This window comes from Mirounga leonina, unplaced genomic scaffold (assembly GCF_011800145.1).
Source record: "Mirounga leonina isolate KUSES-001 unplaced genomic scaffold, KU_Mleo_1.0 Mir_165, whole genome shotgun sequence".
NCBI lineage: Eukaryota > Metazoa > Chordata > Mammalia > Carnivora > Phocidae > Mirounga > Mirounga leonina.
Window position 1 is genome coordinate 26,601,990 of NW_023270415.1, and position 18,456 is coordinate 26,620,445.

Here is an 18,456-nt window from a genome sequence, read left to right on the forward strand (position 1 = left end):
GCAACCAAGTACATGAAAATAGTTGCCTGGGCCGGCGGCCGGCGGGGACGGCCCGGGGGGGGGGGAGCCAGAGGGTGCCTGTGCAATGCACAGCCCCAGACGGAAACTGTAAACTAGGAAATGAAAGGGAAAGAAACCGCTTCTGTTATAAATTAGTAGGTAGGTGAAGGTTACGCAAAGAAGAAAAGGGAAAGTAAAGCTGTTAAAAGAATAGAATAAAACCCCTGGGAGTTCGACTCAAAATCCCCCCCCCCCCCCCCCCCAACCCCAATCCTAGGCGAGTAGGAGGAGGAGAAAAAGTGCATTCTGGTGTGATGAGAACTCTCTGGAATGTCTGGAGGAGAGGATAGAAGTGCGAGGGTAAGAAGACCCGGGTGCTAAATAATTGGCAGGAGAGAGAAATGGGGGAGGGGCGGGGTAGGAAAGAAATATTCCGCGATTCACCGAAGAGACTTCGAGATTCAGAAGAGGGAGATTCCAATAGGAGGAAAAGAAGTGCAGAAGTTCAGACCTGTAGCGTAAAGGAGGAAACGACCAGAGTCAGTAAGAGAAAAGGAGGAAAAAGGTGTGTGCTGCTGAGGGAGGGCGTGGGAAGGCCACCACAGTCAGCTGGAAGAGCAACTGCTAGGACCGAGGGCAAAAAGGGCAGAGAACTGGAGTGACTTAGGCGGTAGACAAGAGCACCGCCGGGCAGCACCGGCGAGTTGGAAGCCAGGTGCCGCACAGCCCGCTCCCCGGCTCGGGGCGACGCGGGGACTTTTCTGGCAAGGAGAAGAGCTGCTCTTTCAGCCTGCCAGAGTCACGATTCACCGCGAGTCCCAAACACACGCCTCACTAACTACTTTACAGCCACTTTCATTGATTTTCTTTAACAAATAAACATGATACCCGTTACAGCAACACTTCCTTTTGCTGCAGCTAGAATGCCATAAGCTCTGATTGCTGCATTTCTCTGGATAGCAGTTTTCATATCTCCAAACAAATTGGTTTCCTTCACTTAAAAGATCAAATGTGTGCTCACGTTCAGGATGGGGGAGTCTAGTCTTCGCCCCCCTCTATAATTTGAGAATCACCTTTTAGAATAAGTAGAAAACAGGTCCGGATACAAGTTTGCAAACCTGGAAGGGCTCACTGACATTTGCATATTAATTTTTGCTAATAAGTATCAATTTGGAAGGAAAACTCCGGCGAGGAAATTGACTTGTTTGCAATTGCAGGGAAATTAACACTAGTCCGAAAGCCACACCTAAGCTATTCCCCCCGAGTTATCTCTAAAAAATATTTCCTTTAAAAATAAAGTATTGTCAACTAAATTTTTCAATTAAAAAAATAAAGTATTTCTTTTAAAGAACGCCCCCCCCCCCAGAGCGGTTTCTGCTGGAGGTTCTAACATACATGTCAAAGGGTTGTTGAATTATTCATTATTGTAATTACTATCATCATTGTCATTATCCCTTTCCATGTGGAAATAATTTTATTATCGTAATTTGATATCTGAAGAATTTCCTGTTAGTCGTTTGATAATCATTTTTTTCTGCTGAAAAGAAAAGTTTTGTTTATAAATGAGATAGAGAAAATGTTTTAAATGCTTTGATGTTTGCTATAGATTTCCGTTTATCTAATCGATCGGAATGCCAATAAAATCGATTAAAGGTTTAGTGTTTTACAAACAACCATTTTGTGCTTTTTGATTTTATGTTCAGAATGATTTTAATAAAGCTAATGCTTTCCTTTAACATTCTCCCTTTAAAAAATCCAAACCTTGATCGTTTTCCCTTTTATTATTAGATATTGCCAGTTAAAGTTCTTCTAATAGGAAAATAAAAAAAATATAAGCAATGGCTGCAGTGATTTAAATTTCATTCTCTTGTTGCTCAAGGTATTTAAATAAAGCCCTTTAAAATCTTGGTGAATTATATGCGATCATTCAGTGATTGCGGAATATTAAATTAAACTTAGATAAATCCGCATTGAAGGAGGCAGCACCCAATCCTGAATTTATTTCCCATTTTCTCTAACAGCATCACTGCGCTCCTCTCTTTGCAATGACAATGTGCCAAATCTGGGCATTTTGAAAACATTTTCCATATGCTTTAACAGGGGACTGATAGACAAAGAAGAAAAGGAGATGATCTTTTTGCTCTGAGGTATATTTTCTTTAACCTTTTTCTCTTAGACTTTCACTGATAATCATTTTAAAGCAAAAGTTTGAAATCATTTAATTCTTTTTTTTTTTTTTGCTTTCACGTTTTTTTTTTTTTTCTTATCTTGTAATTTATTCCTGAAATGGAGTTTTGGTTACAATATAATGTAAAGCTATCATTTCTGTACCTTGGCAAACAATATTTGTTTCAAAATCTTTGATTTAGTTCCTGCTAGCTGCCTTCTGTAATTGAAGATGGATTTAATTATACATTTTGTAACTTAGATCAGATGGGCTGTTTGTTTGCTGCAGGATTTAATGGTGCTTTTGTGTCTAATATTTAGGGACATTATATACAGAGGTGATGGCTTTTCTTCAACTATAAAGATCTGCACTTTTGTCTTGGAAATGTGGATGTTGGGATGAATGTAATGTCCTGTTTTCAAATAATTCTATTCGGTGGCCAGTGTTTAGTATATTGTCTATACAGCATTGCCTTGACTAGATATAGATGTTTTAGGTTTTAAAAGATCACAAATTTATCTTCAGTGAAATCTCAGTTCTTTCTGTTTTCCCATTTATCTTTTCCCATCTGCATCGTTGTCTCTTAGAGATCTTCCCCAGATGAAACGTAAAATTTTTGTTGGATATGTTTGCTGGAAATATCTCCATCTGTTTTGAGAAGAGTGTGCTTGTGATCCTGGGTTTGGGTGCCTTAAGTGTGAATACATGTGCTGAGGGGGGTGGGGGTGTGTGTAGTGGTAAGTGATAAGGAGTCCTTATTAATTTGCATAAGAGCTGTAGAAGTGCTTGTGAAGTTAGTGAAGTGCTATTGTTTGGGGAGAGTCGCGTCTGATTTTGTTTATAAACACTGGGCTGGTTGCCTAGAGGGAAAGGAGGTCACAGCACTGTCTGAGCCCTGACCTCTGAAAGGCCAGAGGGCGTCTGACTTTTCTCTTCCCCCTTCCTCCTATCCCTTTTCCACTCCCTTAATTCTTCCTTCCTCAGACCCTCTATAACTCCTCCCTTTTCCCCATCCCAAACTATACCTGTGCCTAACTTTACATAATAATGACTGCCCCCCCCCACATACACATTGAACTAGGTCAGAACCACCAGGAAAAAAAAAAAAAAAAGTAAAACAGATTTACTGCAAATAAAAACCAAAAAGGGACTTTAGTTAGAAAGAGAGAAACATACAGAAATATGGAAGTACAGATAGAGACCAGGATCAAGATGGGGGCATTTTTATGACAAAAAAGACCACAAAGGAGATAAGAACCAGGTTGGGGGAGGGGAGAGAATCAGTGAACGACAGATTTAACTGCCCACAAATGTGACACACACATACACACTTAAAATGTCTTTCCTTTTTGAATTTCATTTCATCTAGCTCACTCTCACCATCAAAGACAGTGTCCATTCTGGATGTTAGGTCATATTTTAACCTCCAGCCAACCCCCCCCCCCTTTGTGAGTTCTCAAGAAAAATACACTTTTTTTCATAGTAATGAAATTTGGCACTCTTCCACACTATTTCTTGAATTATTTCACTGTAAATATAATGCGTTTGTGACACCATCCCAAATAAGCCCTGCACTTTCCGATTCACTGACAACTTCACGTCTCCCCCTTACACACACACCCCACACCTCCCCACTCACAAAATGATAGACATTGGTATCAAGTTTAAGTGTGTTTTGGAAAGGAGTTACTGAGTTAAAAATGTTAGTTAACAGACTGCCTTTGTTACATAGCCCCCGGGTGGAGAAGACTCAACAAAAAGAGGGAAGGAGGAGGGGGGCTGAGGATCTGAAAGTGTCTGTGGTGATATAAAGGGTTCCTAACGCTGAAATCTTGTAATACCTCGTTTCAAACTGAGCTCATCTATAGACCCCGGATGCGCGGTCAAAAGACTGGGAACCTTTTCCCCTTGGGCTGGGCTTGGTCTTGAGCTGGCGGGACTTGAGGGAGAGGGAGGTGGGGTATTTGTTACTGAATTGGCTAGGGCAGGGCGGGGGAATCCGGGAACAGACAGCGGAAGACTCCTTAAAGCGACTGTAAAGCCCAGAGCGTCCGCGGCACAGATTTGGGAAATAAAATACGCCAAGGAAAAGTCTAAAAGTGGAAATTACCTTTTGTCTCAAAATTAATTACTCCTTGCTCCCAGCACTCCACACCTAACCACCTGGTATCCCTTTTTGGTTCTCCCCCAACTGGGCACTCGGCGTCAGGGTCCGAGGGCTCCGCAATGGGCTTGGCTCGGCTGGGGTAGCCCTGGAAAGTGTAGAAGAGGGTGTAGGGAAAGTTCTTGGTGCGGCAGGGAAACCTCTGCTCCTTTCACTTTGAAATAAAAAGTAGCCCACGTTCCTTGAGGGCGGCGGCGGCGGGTTCGCACAGAGTTTAGGGACAGCAGAATGGGGGCGGGGGGAGGGAGACAGGGTCAAAGGTTGACGGCAAGGGGTCCTCAGAGACCCGAGAGGAGCAGCTGGGTTTCGTGGAGCGAGGGGCCGAGAAGGAGGGCGCCAGGGGCCGGGGCGCAGCCGGGGCGAACCGGGCGGATCGCGCCCTCGCCCCGGAGCAGCCCGCGGGCTGGGCTCGGGCTCGCCCGCCTTGCCGCGCCCCTGCCCGCGGCGCCGCGCTCCGCGCCTCCCGGCCCACCCCACGCAGACCTGCAGCCGCTTCCCCCCAGCTACCCTCCTCGCGCGGGCGCGCTCCAAGGCCGAGCCCTGGAGGAAACTCTTGACTCCGTGCTAGTCCCTCTCTGCCCCATCCCCTCAGCCCATTAACCCCCGACCCTCACCCCAGCTTCTCTTCTTAGGAAAGAGGTGAAAGAGGATGAGAAAGAGATGATTAAAAAGAACACACACACACAGGCGGAATAGGAGGGGGATACTCGCTAGCAGAGGGATTGCAAAAGTGGGCGCTCCTCTTACAAATGCTCCTTCCTTTTGTTTTCTTACTTAGAATTCAATAACCGCTCCCCCCCCACATACATACATACATACACACACACACACACACACACACACACACACGGGGGGGGGGAGATTTTCCAAGAAAAGAGAGGGATGTATTTTCCAAGAAAAGAGAGGGATGGGGGGCGTAGAGGAGAAATAGCCACCAAATTTTTAAAATGGTTCTCCTGATTAGACGTTTGGTGTTTTGACATTAATGACATTAATGTTATTGATGATGTTTCAGGGAGAAAAAGGCGAAAGAAATAAAGGAGAACTTGAAAACGAAATGATCATCATTTCCCTATTCTTCCATGCCAGAAATAGACCCCTTTCTTCACCTGAGCCTGAAACAGACTTATTGTTCTCAGGTGTTTCCTTCATCATACGCATTTACCCGTCTGAAAACGCAGGAAATGGTTTTTCCATCAGTGAGTTTGTACATGGAGCCCTCTCCCTCAAAGGGCTTGATCTTTTCTGATTTGAACCTGAAAGTCTCCCTGCCTTCATTTCCCCTCAGTCTTCTTAAAAGCCCCCACCCCCTTCCCCAACACACACCTCAAATAGTTTTTTAAAGCCAGAATTTTTGCTCTCTGGGGTGTTTTTCTGTAAACAGCAATGCTACATAAACACCTTCTTCACTTGTAAGTTACAGAGAATTAAAATTTTAACACCGTAGCCATGTATGTTTCTTAAAGCACATGGATAAACTCAACTGAGGTACAATCAGCACACCAATGATACAGTTGCTGTATAAAGGTAAGACTGTAAACAAAGTATATTAAAAATCTTAGAAAACCATACACTTTGAGCAGATTGCTTCCCAAACAAGTTTAAAATAGAATGGAGTCTTTGGAGAGGTAGACGATTTTCTTTCTGTTAACGTTTAGTAGCCCTGGTTTATACTATATTGGTACCTACATCGACTTCAGATTCCTAAGGTGGTGATGTGCTTTCCACCCCCCCACCCCCCCTTAATAAAGACCATATCTAGGTTTTATTCTCTACTCCAAGCCTTTGGACTTTCATTGTAACCTTAGCCAGCTGCTGTAGGCAACCAGCTTTTCTGATTTGGGCCTAGGTCTGCTCTTTTGAGGACTATACTTTTATCCTCCCAGGTGTTTTGTTTGGTTTTTAATGCAATTTGCATCAGTTCTAGGATTTCCCAAATGTTCCCTGATAACACAATGTTTCAGGCCCAGAAAGATGCGTGTTTGCAGCCTCTGTTGTCCTGCGATAAACCTTTTTGTTGTTATTTGGTAAATTTGGTGTTTAAGGCCTAAGACAAGGTTTTGAAGCAGAACCTGGCGATCCAGAACTTCAAAGACCTGTCAACTCAAAAGCAGCTGACACCTCACCTGTCCAGGAAGCTGGACATTGCAAGTATTTCCTGTTTTTAGCTTGTTTGGTTTGTACTTTCACGTTCTCTCTAGAATTCCTATTTTTTGAAATATTACATAGATGGTGTCTACTTGTGACCTATAGTGTAGCAGTGTATTAAGATGCTATCTGAGTAGCAAGGGATAGTGTGTATATATATATATTCCATATTCAGATATTCAGTAGGGGGTATTTAAAAGTATGTCTATTCCTAGTTTTAGTTAATTATCTTTTAATGAAAGTGTCACTCATATTCACATCTGTAATATTGGAAAGAGATAATTAGATTTTCAAATGAGAATCAGCCACCTTAAATTTTGCACCAGAAAATACCAAGTATATTTCATTCTAATGAGATCTGTAGTGGGGTTTTAAAATTCATCATAATGTGCTTCAAGAAAGATAATTCAACAGACTTGTAAGATGAAAGGGGTTTTTTCCCCCTAAGTCTTCTTAAAGCTATTACATTGAACTTACGCAATTCTGATAAAATATTCAAAAATATTACATAAAGGCTAAAACCATATCCCCACTATCACCCTTGCACCCATCACTTACTCTCATCTGAAAGTTTACTTTGACTCGACTAACCGCTTGCATCTACCATGCCCTGGGTTTTCTCTCCTGCGTGTGCAAGCGAAAGATAGGTGTTTAAAAAGGTGCCTGTGGATCCAGAGTGCAATTCTTCCTTCGAAATAGGCTGGGCGAGCGGTGTTTGCACACTGCCGGGCACCCTTTATTTACATGCATCTGCATATTTGCTCGGTCCCTGCATTTCTTCATTAAAATGCGTTCTTGTACACAACAGAATAAATTAGGCAGAGAAAAACTCTTCATTACTCTAACTTATATTTCTCCTTAAAGCTCCCTAGTAAACCAATCTCTGGTCCGGTAATAATTACTTTGCTTCATTAAAATAAAAAAAAAAAAATTCGACTGGTTAAAGGGCATTGTTTTGGCGGTATTTATGTTTTATTTTCTCTCCCTTTTTGCTGAGAGAGAGGAAATGAGAGAGAGAGAGAGATTGTGCGTGTGTGTGTGTGTGTGTGTGTCTAATGAAGTTTGGGAGTCGCGCGCGCAGGGGCGCGTGGGGTGCGAGCCCCGGAGATCCCCATCTCCTGCCCTCTCCGCGGTCGCAGCGTCCCGGGCTCCCGCCGCAGCGCTCCGAGCCTTGGAAGCCGCGAGGCTCCCGGGCTGCTCCGAGTCCGGGCTGCGCGTCATTTGCAGTCTGGGGAATGTTGATCACCTCACTAATTACACCTCTCTCTCCCCCCTCTCCCTCTCCCTCTCCCTCTCCCTCACTCTCCTCTCTCATTCCCAGAGTGCATATCGGGAATAGACACACAAAGACATGCGCACTCAACTTAATCAGCCATTTTTTTTAAACAGGGCTAAAACGATAATAATTAGCAGAATAAAGACATATCGGATTTTCATTTCCTTTCCTCCTTTTCCCAACCCCTTCACAACCAAACAGCGAGACCGCGGTCGGCACATGCTTTAACTCCTCCCGGACCCCCGAGGACCGCTCCATGCCCCCCACTTTCTGCTTCAGCGTTTTTATTTTCACCCAATAAAGTTCGAGGATTATTTTTTATTTTTTTTTTTATTTTTTTTTTAATGAACCCTCTCGTTTTACTTGGATGTGATCAGCTGTAAGTAAAATAAAAGCAAAACAAAAAAGAGGCGAAGATCGAGTAGGAACTGCAGGGGAAATGGAAAGTAAGTTTTTTCTTTAACTTTTATTGAGTAGTTTGTGTTAAATTTAGGTCGAGTATCGATTATCTTTCCAGCCTGATCTTGCACAATCTTTGATATTTCGCTCCCTCTCTCTCCCTCTCCGCCTCTCTCCCTCTCTGCCCCTAGCTCGCTCGCTCTCGCTCGCTCTCGCACACATCCCCTCATCCCAACCATCTCTTCCGCTCTGCCCCCCTTTTCTATCTCTTTCCCCCTTTTTTGGCTCAAGGATTTGCTCCGCTGAAAGAGGGAGGGGGCACTGAGGGACCTGATTTTCCACTTTCTTTGGGGGGGGGGCTGCGTTTGGGGGGATTTAACTTTTGGATTAAGTGGCGGATCATCCACGTTTGGCCGAGCAGTTTTCTCTCCTTTTTCCTGTCTTTTCGGGTTCTGTCTCCACCGCGAGCCTGTGGCGTTCTCGTGGCGCGGGGAAGCTGTCAGCTCCGCAGCGGCGCGGGCACTGCCAGGGGTCCCCGGTCGCCCCGCGCCCCCACACCCCAGTCGGGATGACCCTTTCTCCGCACTCATCCTCGGAAAGTTTGGACGTCGGTCGGTGGGGCTTGAAGCCCCTCTCTCCCCGTTTTACACCCCCCCGCCCCCGTTATTCAGCCTCGTTTTTCTTCCCCCTCTTTCCACCCCCACCCTTTCCTCTCTCAAGTTCCCCGAAGAGCGCTTAGCGCGCGGGACTGGCGGAGGACGGGGGATCCGTACGCCTTGGGCAGGGGGTTCCAAGAGGCCCCGGCGCGAGCTGGGTCTGGGGCCGTAGGTAGACACCCGCCGGCCGGAGCGGACGGCGGGGCACAGCCGAGGGCTGCTCCCGGCGGCGCGGGCGGCGCGGACTCGGGAGCTGGCGAACGGAAGGCAGGTCCGTTAGGAGGCGGGAACGCCGGGCCTCGGGGCCAGGGACTCGGGAGGCGGCGGCAGCTCTGCCGGGCGCTTTCGCTGCCGGGTGTGCGTTAGACTAGAGGAGAGATGCCAGCGGCTCGGGGTCAAGAATCCTTCCTTTCCTTTTGGCAAAGGGCAAAGGGTGTGTGTGTGCGTGTGTGTGTGTGTGTGTGTGTGTGTGTTGGGGGGGGGCTGTGGCCGGCTGTGAGAACTGATTTATTCCCTGCCCCCCCCCCCCCCAAAGAGGTTCCATGTCTACAAACGAACTTCACCTTCTTCGCCTCTCTCCGCATCAAGTGCGCCTTCCGGCCGGGAGCTGCTAAGGGAAGAGGGGCTGGAATGCGTCGGGTCTCGCCTTCCTCCTACTTCTGTTTCACTCCCTCCTCCCCCATTCTTTCTTGCTCTTTTCTATCAGAAAATAATAATAATAATAAAATTTCTCATGGAATTGTATAAAGTTTCTCTGCCGATGCCCAAGTAACTGAGGGTTCCCCATCCTGGCCCCCTTCCCCCACAGAAGACGGTGCACTGGTTTGTATTTCTTTTGTTACCTGTGATCCGGGCGGGGGGCTCCTTTCGCGGCTCGGGCTGGGGTCCGGCCCCGAGAGGAGGCTCCAGCGAGCGCCTTTGGCCGCGACTCCTCACTTCCGCGCGGTTCTGGTGAGATCTTAGCTACCGTTCGACGAGACACCCTCCTTGTAGGTACCAAAGGTTCAGATCGCAAACACGGACCCCCCCCACCCCGACCCCTACACACACATACATACACACACTCAACACGTACTCACAGACACACACACATTCTCCCTACTCCCCCCCACCTTTAGCCCCCACCTTGCCTTTCCCCTCCCCCCTTCCAAAAAAAAGCACATACACAACAACAACCCCCCCAAACCAAACAAAAACCCAAAGACAAGTTCACTGGCGGAAGATGGTGGATTGACACTGACTCAGACAGAGGCAGGTTCACCAGGAAATCTGGCGGTCCCGATTTCTGACAGTTGCATTTCCTCTCCTTGAGTCCTTACCCCCCCTTTTTAATAACTCTGTTCCATGTTTAATCAAGGATCATGTAGATGGCGAAAGGAGAGACAGAGAGAGAGGAGAGAGAGGAGAGAGAGAGAGAGAGAGAGAGAGAGAGGAGAGAGACAAGAGACAGAAGGAGGGTTCTTTTTTTTTTTTTTTTTTTTTTTTTTTTTATTGTGTTCTCCTGGATTTTCAGTGGCTTGATCCCTATAAACGTGGAGCGGTTAAAGCTCATATGTAGTATTATATTTTTAGTTGGGTGGATGGATGGAGGAGTCAGGGAGAGGCTGCGGCTGCCGCTGCCTTTTCGGGTGTTGCTTAGATTAAGGCTGAGGCTTGGCTGCGATTGGGACGCGACAGTGACACGGGCATCGATCGCTTCCATTGAGAGCAATGCAAAAACACAGCCCGGGTATGTAACACTCTCGGTGCCCTCAACATTTGTTTTACTTTATATTTACTGGCAAAACTGCCAGAGCAAGCTCAGACTTTCTTTCTTTTCCTTTTCTTCCCTCTTTTCTCTTTTCTAACTGAAAAACTAAAAACAATTGTGTATAGAAGTTGTTGGAAATGACGGTTTAAATACCACAGAAAGGAGCTATTCGGAATTATTTCACTACTCTGTGACTGATTATGTTTTAGAGTTTTCTTCTCCACAGAGGAGCATATTATAGAAAATGAAGGTTTTCTTTTTTTCCTTCCTCTTCTTAAAAAAAGAAAATCCTGAAGGCAATATTTGATAGTTTTCAATGTTTGCGGTTTCAATCAGCAGGAAGGCACACAAAAATAAAAGATGGCTAGCCAGCTGTTTTAACCTCTTGCACCTGGCTTCAGTGCGGGGATCATAAGGTTTATATAGTTATTTTTTTTAATGGTTTTAATATTTATGGCATAAACTGGGGAGAGAGCATCACTGTGTATTTCTTCAATAGCTGGTTGCTTTTGGATTTAAAAAAGTAAACTCATATTTAAGTGTTTTCATTTTTATGGCAATGAAGATAGAGCCAATGAAATATGGGCGAAATACCATAAATCTGAAAAGTGAAATGTACCTAAGGAACAAAGAAAGGTCAGGTAAACCAGCTGTGTAAGTCAAAGCAATAGCACCAACTGAGGGGTTAGGACAGGGAGAGTGGGCTGTGGGTCTAGAAGTGAAAGTTGCCACTAAAAGTTAAAAATGAAGGAAACGTGTTCAGCTCTATTGTAATCTTTGGCAGTTTTTAGCAGATGAGCCCAAGTCTGTTCATTAATTTTGAGCTAGTTGGATTATTTTTAAAGATGCTGCACCAGCAAAGGAAAGCATAAAGGATGCTGAGAAAATCGCTGTTTAATATTGCAGAATTTACTGCTTTCATTCTGACCATGAGCCTAAATTTACACAATGAAATTTGATTATCTCTAATAACAATATTAGATCCTCCACTGGATGGATGAGAATTGAGGTGGTTTTGTTGATTGCAAGGGTTTAATGTTGCATTTCAGAATCTGATGTGGTTTGGCCTCCCTTCCATTAACTGGAAAACCCCTGAGGTTTTACAATTATTTCTTAAAGATAATACATTTAAGATTGCATTGGTAGGCTGAAGAAAAGTCATAAAGGCAAGAAGGGAAGCCCTTAATAACTCTTGAGATTCAGACATGTTCAGCAGTTAGATTGGCTCTGACTTCACCAAGGGTCGACAATGTGTCATTTCCACGAAGCCAAATTGCCCTCTGCCTATATGATATTAATGTGCAAATCAATATTTCAGGGATTAAATTTCCCTTCTTCATTTTTTATGGTTTCTACCTCAATAAGTCTCAAGTCTATTAGAAGAGGCTGGATGATTTAAAATCTTTCACTGCAGAATGGCTTGTCGTAGTCTTGTTTCACAGACCATTTTAGGATTTTCGTTATAAAGACTAAGGGCATCCTAAAGAAGTTGTGAGGTAGTATAGAGGCATGCTCAATAGCATAAAGCCCTTGTTCGATTAAGAGCTAAGGGGTATTGGAAATATAATATATATGTTTATGCAATATAGACACACACACATTCTGCTGCTTTAAAAATATTATGTTAATCACCTATTGATTTATTTCAAAATCAATTGAAGTTCCTCTCTTATTAGTGATTTGTTCAGCATTCTTGAGGACTGTGTTAATTTCCTTAAAGAGAATGCATGAATTGGCTTGGTGTGAAAGTATTTGGGAAGGCTTTTCATTTAGCAATATTTTCCTAAGAAATATTTCTAGAAACCGTTGTTTGTAAGAGTAATAATCAAGTGTTGTCATCTGCATGCGCTGTTATCATAGCTATCATTGCATTTTGTGGCTGAATGATTTAGCTGATATCTGTTACAGGAGGCCTTCTCTCACCAAATTCATTCTACATTTATTTCTAGTACTTAGTAGGCACAATGTTTCTTTTAACCCACTTGGAGAAACACATTTGTAAAAGAAAACCTGTGATTTGATTGGAAATAATACAAAGCAGAAATTTGGGAGTTCAAAATAAAAGATTGTGACTTTATCACATAATCTTGGGAAGGCCTACTGTCTATCATTTGGTGGTGGTTTATAGTCTAAAACCATCTGGACCAAGTTCCGCACAGCTGCACGAATTTCATATGTGATAGAACATTTTTTCCATTCAGTGTGAAATGTTCCTTCCTAAAAAACGTACACCAGACTCGCTTAATTTAGTCTGTTAAAAGAAATGCACATGAAAAAGGACAAAAGGCTCTTTAATCTCTGCAAGCTGTTTGTTTTTCTTCAAGATTCCTGTCTGTTTGGGTTTGAAAAGTCATGTTTATTGAGGGGATGATTCTGAGGTGTGACATTAAAATAATATATGATTTTTGGACTGGTGGCCACGCTCCTGCTTAATTTGCAGAACTACTTTTTATGCCTGTCAAAACACAGAGTTAATCTATCCTTATTTACAATTAATCTCAATAAAATTAATCTTAACTATGCTTTATTCAGTGGCTTAAAATATCTAATTATATTCAATTAACTGCTGTCATAGTAATTAACATTGCTTAATTGCCTCTGCATATATTTATGTAAAGCTCATTAGGTGCTGATGCTCCCTTTTCCTTTTCTACTTGCTATTTTTGCTGTTGTCAAACCATTTTCATCTCCCAAGGTCCCACAATGTCAGTGAGAGCAAATTCTTAACATTTTCTTGAAATGAATGTTATTGCTTTTCTATGAGAAGATATTCGTTATAAGTCTTTAAAGACAAATCCACCCACAACCCCCCCCCCCCCCCCCGGTTTTCCCTCATCCCTGGTCCCTACCACACTCACAAAATATTTTCTGTCATTGTTGCTAGAAATATGAGAAGCCAGGTTAAGCTTTGTGTTTATAAATGAGGAGCCTTTCTGTGTCTGCCTAGGGGCTGTACCCACAGGCAGAGTTTTTATCCTCTAAGACCATTCTAAGGGTTAAAGACTTGGCCAAGGTTCAAACTGAAAAGCGCCCAGGGAAAGTGCATGTGAATATGTACAAGTTTCATGTAATTAGTGCTTAATTATATTAACATATGCAAATTGTCAACTTAGGAGCTTGTTGAGCTGGCAAAGATCAGCTAGGCACAATTGCTGTATTGTTCTGAAACAATAATGGATTTCAAGTTGGATTGTGGAAACACATAACTAGCTATCTAATTTAACTCATACCATGGTGAAATTTCATTAGTCTCCATGGAGACTGGTTTAATTGTGCTGACTAATGTTCTGGGCTGCAGAATGTCCTAAAAAGAAAGCGTTGTTTGCCTAATCCACCTTACAATGACACTTGTTTGTACATGTTTCCCTTGTGTGAGAATTTGCATATGCAAATAAATAGTTTCTCTGCCCCATTTGTCATGGCTGTTCATTACCCATGAAGAGGACATTGTTACTAGGCTGTTACTGAGTCTCCCAAGACAGGATAGTGTCAACCAGTCCAACTACATTCTTTCATAATTTGTTTCTGATTAATAGACCAGAGTGAGTCTCAGTCTCTTTGGGCATCTGCAAAGGGAAGGTCAGTTCTGTCACAGAAAAGAGTTTCTGCAGTATACTGGGGCACTTTTTCTTCTTATGATCATTCTCCTTTTTCCATTCATTAGTTAACACCATCATATTTAAAATAATATATTCTTGTTCTAAGAATGCCTCTACTAATAATCTCTAGTTTCCTAAAGCAAAAAGATAGGAAAATAAAGGAGATTCTGTTATTGGAATATTAATCCTGTTTTTGACAGAAAGGTAAACTGATATAATTGCTTTTCAGTTGAAGGAATGGGGGTTTATACAAGTGTGAAAGCATCGGAAAAGGATTAGCATTTTTTTGCATAATGAAAAGCTCTGTTGAATAGGGTTCTGAATGGCTGACTGAATGACTAAGATGAAAGGAAGATGAAAATGCAGGCCCCTCTTTCTTTATGCCTATGCTCTGCTCTCTCTAAAGTTATGTTTGTCCAAGACTTGAGAAAACAAGCAGGGGCTCAGATTTCAGCAACTTATAAGATGCCCTGAGTTTTCATCATCACTGGGAAGTAATATGGATGACCATAGTGCAGCTAGAGGATGATAAACAGAGGCTTGTATGCAGAAGAGTTTTCAGAAACATGCTAGGCTAGCCAAATATTGACTATTGGGTATCGAGAATTCCCAGCACTTTGCTGTCAAAAACGGTTATTTCAGAGGAGGCAAAGAGTATGGTGTGGGTATTTAATTTAGTTAATGATGGAATATATGGTGTTCCTCTGCCCTCCTCCCCCATAGGCTATAAATAGTTGTCTCAATTGGTAGAACACTTCATTTGGGAAAGAGTTGTGTATCCTGACTTTTGCCAATGTTAAGTGTGCTAAGTGGCCCGTCAGCTTTTATGGTTGGGAGGGGTTAGTAGAAGAAGATACAGAGTTATTTTCTTAGGATTTAATTCATCTTCATGTTGCTTTGTAGGTGTCTTGTGCATTTCATTTAGAGATAAGTCTTTTAAAAAGTGTCTGAGTATTGTATGTTCATTTTTGGAGACATTGGCAGTAAGGTTTTCTCTTGTCACTAGTTAGAGCTGTAACTGGCTATCAGTTGACAACATGGTCAGGGCTCTTAATGATGTTTCTTCAACCATAATTAGGGCAGTTAAAATACCATAAGTGTTAAGGCACTTTCAAAGGTGGGAATTGATTCTTTTGTACATATATAAATCAAATGCAGTGTGGATAATTATTTATATGTATACATTTTAAAAATCTCTTTCCGGTTTGGGGTCACAACAGATGAGCCATTGAAGGCTGTCCCAGAGCAGGATTGAAAGATTCCACCAGATATTAAACTAACTTGTTTTGTTCCTAGAGTGTAGAACTTCTGTTTGCCTCATCGCTTTCGCAGTTCAGTTGCTGAGGTACTGTTAAGAATGTTACATGGAAACTAGGGAAATCAGAAGTGTTTTCACGTAAATTAAAGTATAAGGGTTGCCTCTTGAGTACAGAATATTGTAAAGGAAAAGTGTTTGATCTTTGTTATATAAAGTCACCAAAATTCTTTACTAGAGTCCTTTTAAAAATTTGTCAAGAAATTCTGGATTGTTTCAGAAACTTTTATGGTTAAGTTTATGATATGCTTGCAAAAAGTCTTAAAAGAACAAAAAAAAATCCACATGGAGGCTATTTTACATGCAGAAGGGCTTATTAAGGTATTTCCATAAGAAAAATGTGTTAATTTAAAAAATAAATTCATTTATATTTTAAGACATTGTTAACCAAGCACCATGTGTTGTAACTGGCAGCTTTCCAGCCACCATGGAAGTGGATCACACATGGGTTAATAGTAGCTTATGTGATGTCTGCGTTCTTAGGAAATGGGCAAAAGCCCAGGGTATTCTGATATCAAGATTTTAGGAATCAGACAGAAAGCAGAATATATGTTTATACGTGAACAGATGGACACATGTGAGAACTAAAAGTGCACAATTTCTCTTGGCACTTGTTTTAGTTATCCCTGATGATATAACCAAGATCTTAGTGCACTCGCAGTCTTTGATGGCTAAGGACGAAATGGTCTTTTAATGAGGGCTCAATGGCATTATTTTCTTGCATAAGGATTGTGCCCCTGTGATCTTACTGGATTTGATGTTCTGTTAATTCCCCAGTTTCAGAGGTTCACAAGTTGCCTTGAAAGCTTGATATGGTTTCACGTTTGACATACAATCCTCAGTCCAGGGATGGCTGCTCTCCACTCCCCTACTCTCAAAGGTTTGTGAGTGAAATAAAATATTTGCCATTTGCAGGCATTTTTGAATGTATGCACACAACTTAAAAATGGCTTTGACACTAAAGTCCTATTTGGCAAGCAACTTATCTCTGATATAATTAGCCACTTTAACATCCTAGAGATTGAAAAAATAAACAAACAGCATTTAAGAATTTGGGCGGCTTGACTTGGTTAATATGTCATAATGCCCTGATGGTCCAAGACCAGTCCTGAGTAGGTGTTTTAGTCATTCAGGTCAGGAGTTCACACACCAGCATCATGGATTTAGATGATTGATCATTTCTCATGGTTGTTTGTCCTGGGGATACGACAGTGTGCAGTTGATAATTTCTGAATGGTACCCACTATAGCACATACCTCTGAAGACAAAGTTTATAGGTTCCATTGTGTTCTAGCTATAAAAACAGAAAGCGTTCTGCAAGTATTTACTCAGATCTAAATCATTTTAACCAGGGAAAATTGACTTTTGGGTTAAAATATGCATTTTATAACTGTCCATAAAATTCTTTCCTTCACTGTAAAGAAGAAAGGAAATCCATAGCTTTAACAATGGTTGAAATACAAAAACATATGAGCTGGTGTGTGCCACCTGGTTGTACTGTTAAAAAACAAAACAAAACAAAACTTTGTAAGAGGGAAGTTTATGGAGAATCTTAAAATTCGTCTGCTTGGAAGAGTAAATTGAAGAAGCCCAATCATTTCCCAAAGTACCTTAATTAAACCTGAAAAGCTTTTTTAATGTGGATTCTCTGAAGTACAGTACTTTTTTCCATACAGCTAGGAATAGTGCAAGTAATACTTAAATTTTCTGAGCCCACTACTTAATTGAGAACGAGTCATCTCTTTTGGTTTAGTATATACCAACCAGGAGTGTGTATAAAGACACGTACACACACACCACCGACCCTCTTTGCATTTTAGTGTCTCTCTTTCCTGTTTAGATGTATACATAGGGGTAGCCTGTGAAATTTGCCCTCTGTAGACTAAATTCCTTTCATTTTCTAAGAACTGACCAACATGATCACAACAGAAAAGAGCAGGTAGGTTTGTAAGGCACCCTATCAACATGCTAAAGCCTGAGAATACCGTAAAGTTAATCCAGTTCAGCCAGCTCACTGTAAAATATGAGATACTGAATTCAGGAGAAGTAACCATTGAGTTACCAAACAAGTTAGGAACATGTCAGGACAAAACTCAGATATCCCAACTCGAGGACCAATGGTCACACAGCTATCTTGGCTGCTTGGAAAAGGGTTTATTACGTAACCGAGTATGGTGGTGGAAGTAGAGAAGAAAAGGAAAATGTTGGTAATCCAACAGTGATGCTGTTTCTTCTGAGAGATGAGTTCTCTGCTACAAAAAGGAAACAAGTACAATCTGAATGGCATCTTATCACTGTGACCATATACATATTTTGGAGTTACTTAGGAGGTCAGATTAGGTACATTGAATGGTCAAGAAGAGTTTATGATTCATGAAAGTACCGATGATCCCAGTGAGTTAAAAATGTATTCTTCATAATCATGAACATGATGCTATGAAGATTAAGATTTCTATGCTGTGTAGGGAAAGCAAATGAAGACAATGCTGTGATGTTATAAAGGTAGCATAGTACACAGAAAGAATGACCCAGTAAAAAACAGACATTCTTTTGATTCTGTTTACTTTGGATTCCTTTTTATTTATTTTTATTTATTTTATTATTATTTTTTTGCCTTCAAAGACAGGAACAGAAATGTACTACTTCCCAAGTTCTCTGAGAAGTTCTTATATCCAAAATAGAAAGATTCAGTATGGTGTTTCTAATTCAAGTATGTGAATCTTGACTGCATTTTTAAGTGCTTGCATTCCTTTTTAAATGAGTTTATTTTAACTTAGACTTTAGATATTTGAGAATGTCCTCCATTTTTGACAACTCAATGACCAGTAGAAATTGTGTTAGAGCTACTAGACACCTGAGTTAAATTCTTATTATGGGTGTAATCTTTGTAAGCTTCAGTTTCCTCATTTGTATCTTAAAGTTGTTGTAGAGATTACATAACACTTAAGTGTTGTGAACATTAAAGTAAGTAAATGTGACAGG

General features: G+C 41.9%; 1 protein-coding gene and 1 long non-coding RNA gene across 11 annotated transcripts in view; one reads left to right on the top strand and one right to left on the bottom strand.

The window, feature by feature from the left end:
- The window catches only part of LOC118014938, a 48,339-nt gene extending 38,124 nt beyond the window's left edge, over window positions 1-10,215 (bottom strand). For 5 of the 9 annotated variants that reach the window (XR_004680427.1, XR_004680426.1, XR_004680424.1 and 2 more), the window contains exons 1-2: window positions 10,052-10,215; window positions 9,653-9,796 (exon numbers count right to left, since the gene is read on the bottom strand). This is a non-coding gene — a long non-coding RNA (uncharacterized LOC118014938). Of the gene's footprint in view, window positions 1-9,093; window positions 9,224-9,373; window positions 9,510-9,652; window positions 9,797-10,051 lie in introns of those variants that run through there. The other 4 variants (XR_004680428.1, XR_004680430.1, XR_004680422.1 and 1 more) reach the window with 4 other exon arrangements.
- The window catches only part of ZFHX4 (zinc finger homeobox 4), a 182,124-nt gene continuing 171,484 nt past the window's right edge, over window positions 7,817-18,456 (top strand). For both annotated transcript variants that reach the window (XM_035011394.1, XM_035011395.1), the window contains exon 1: window positions 7,817-8,201. The gene's annotated coding sequence lies outside the window, so the exon portion shown is untranslated. The remainder of the gene's footprint in view (window positions 8,202-18,456) is intronic.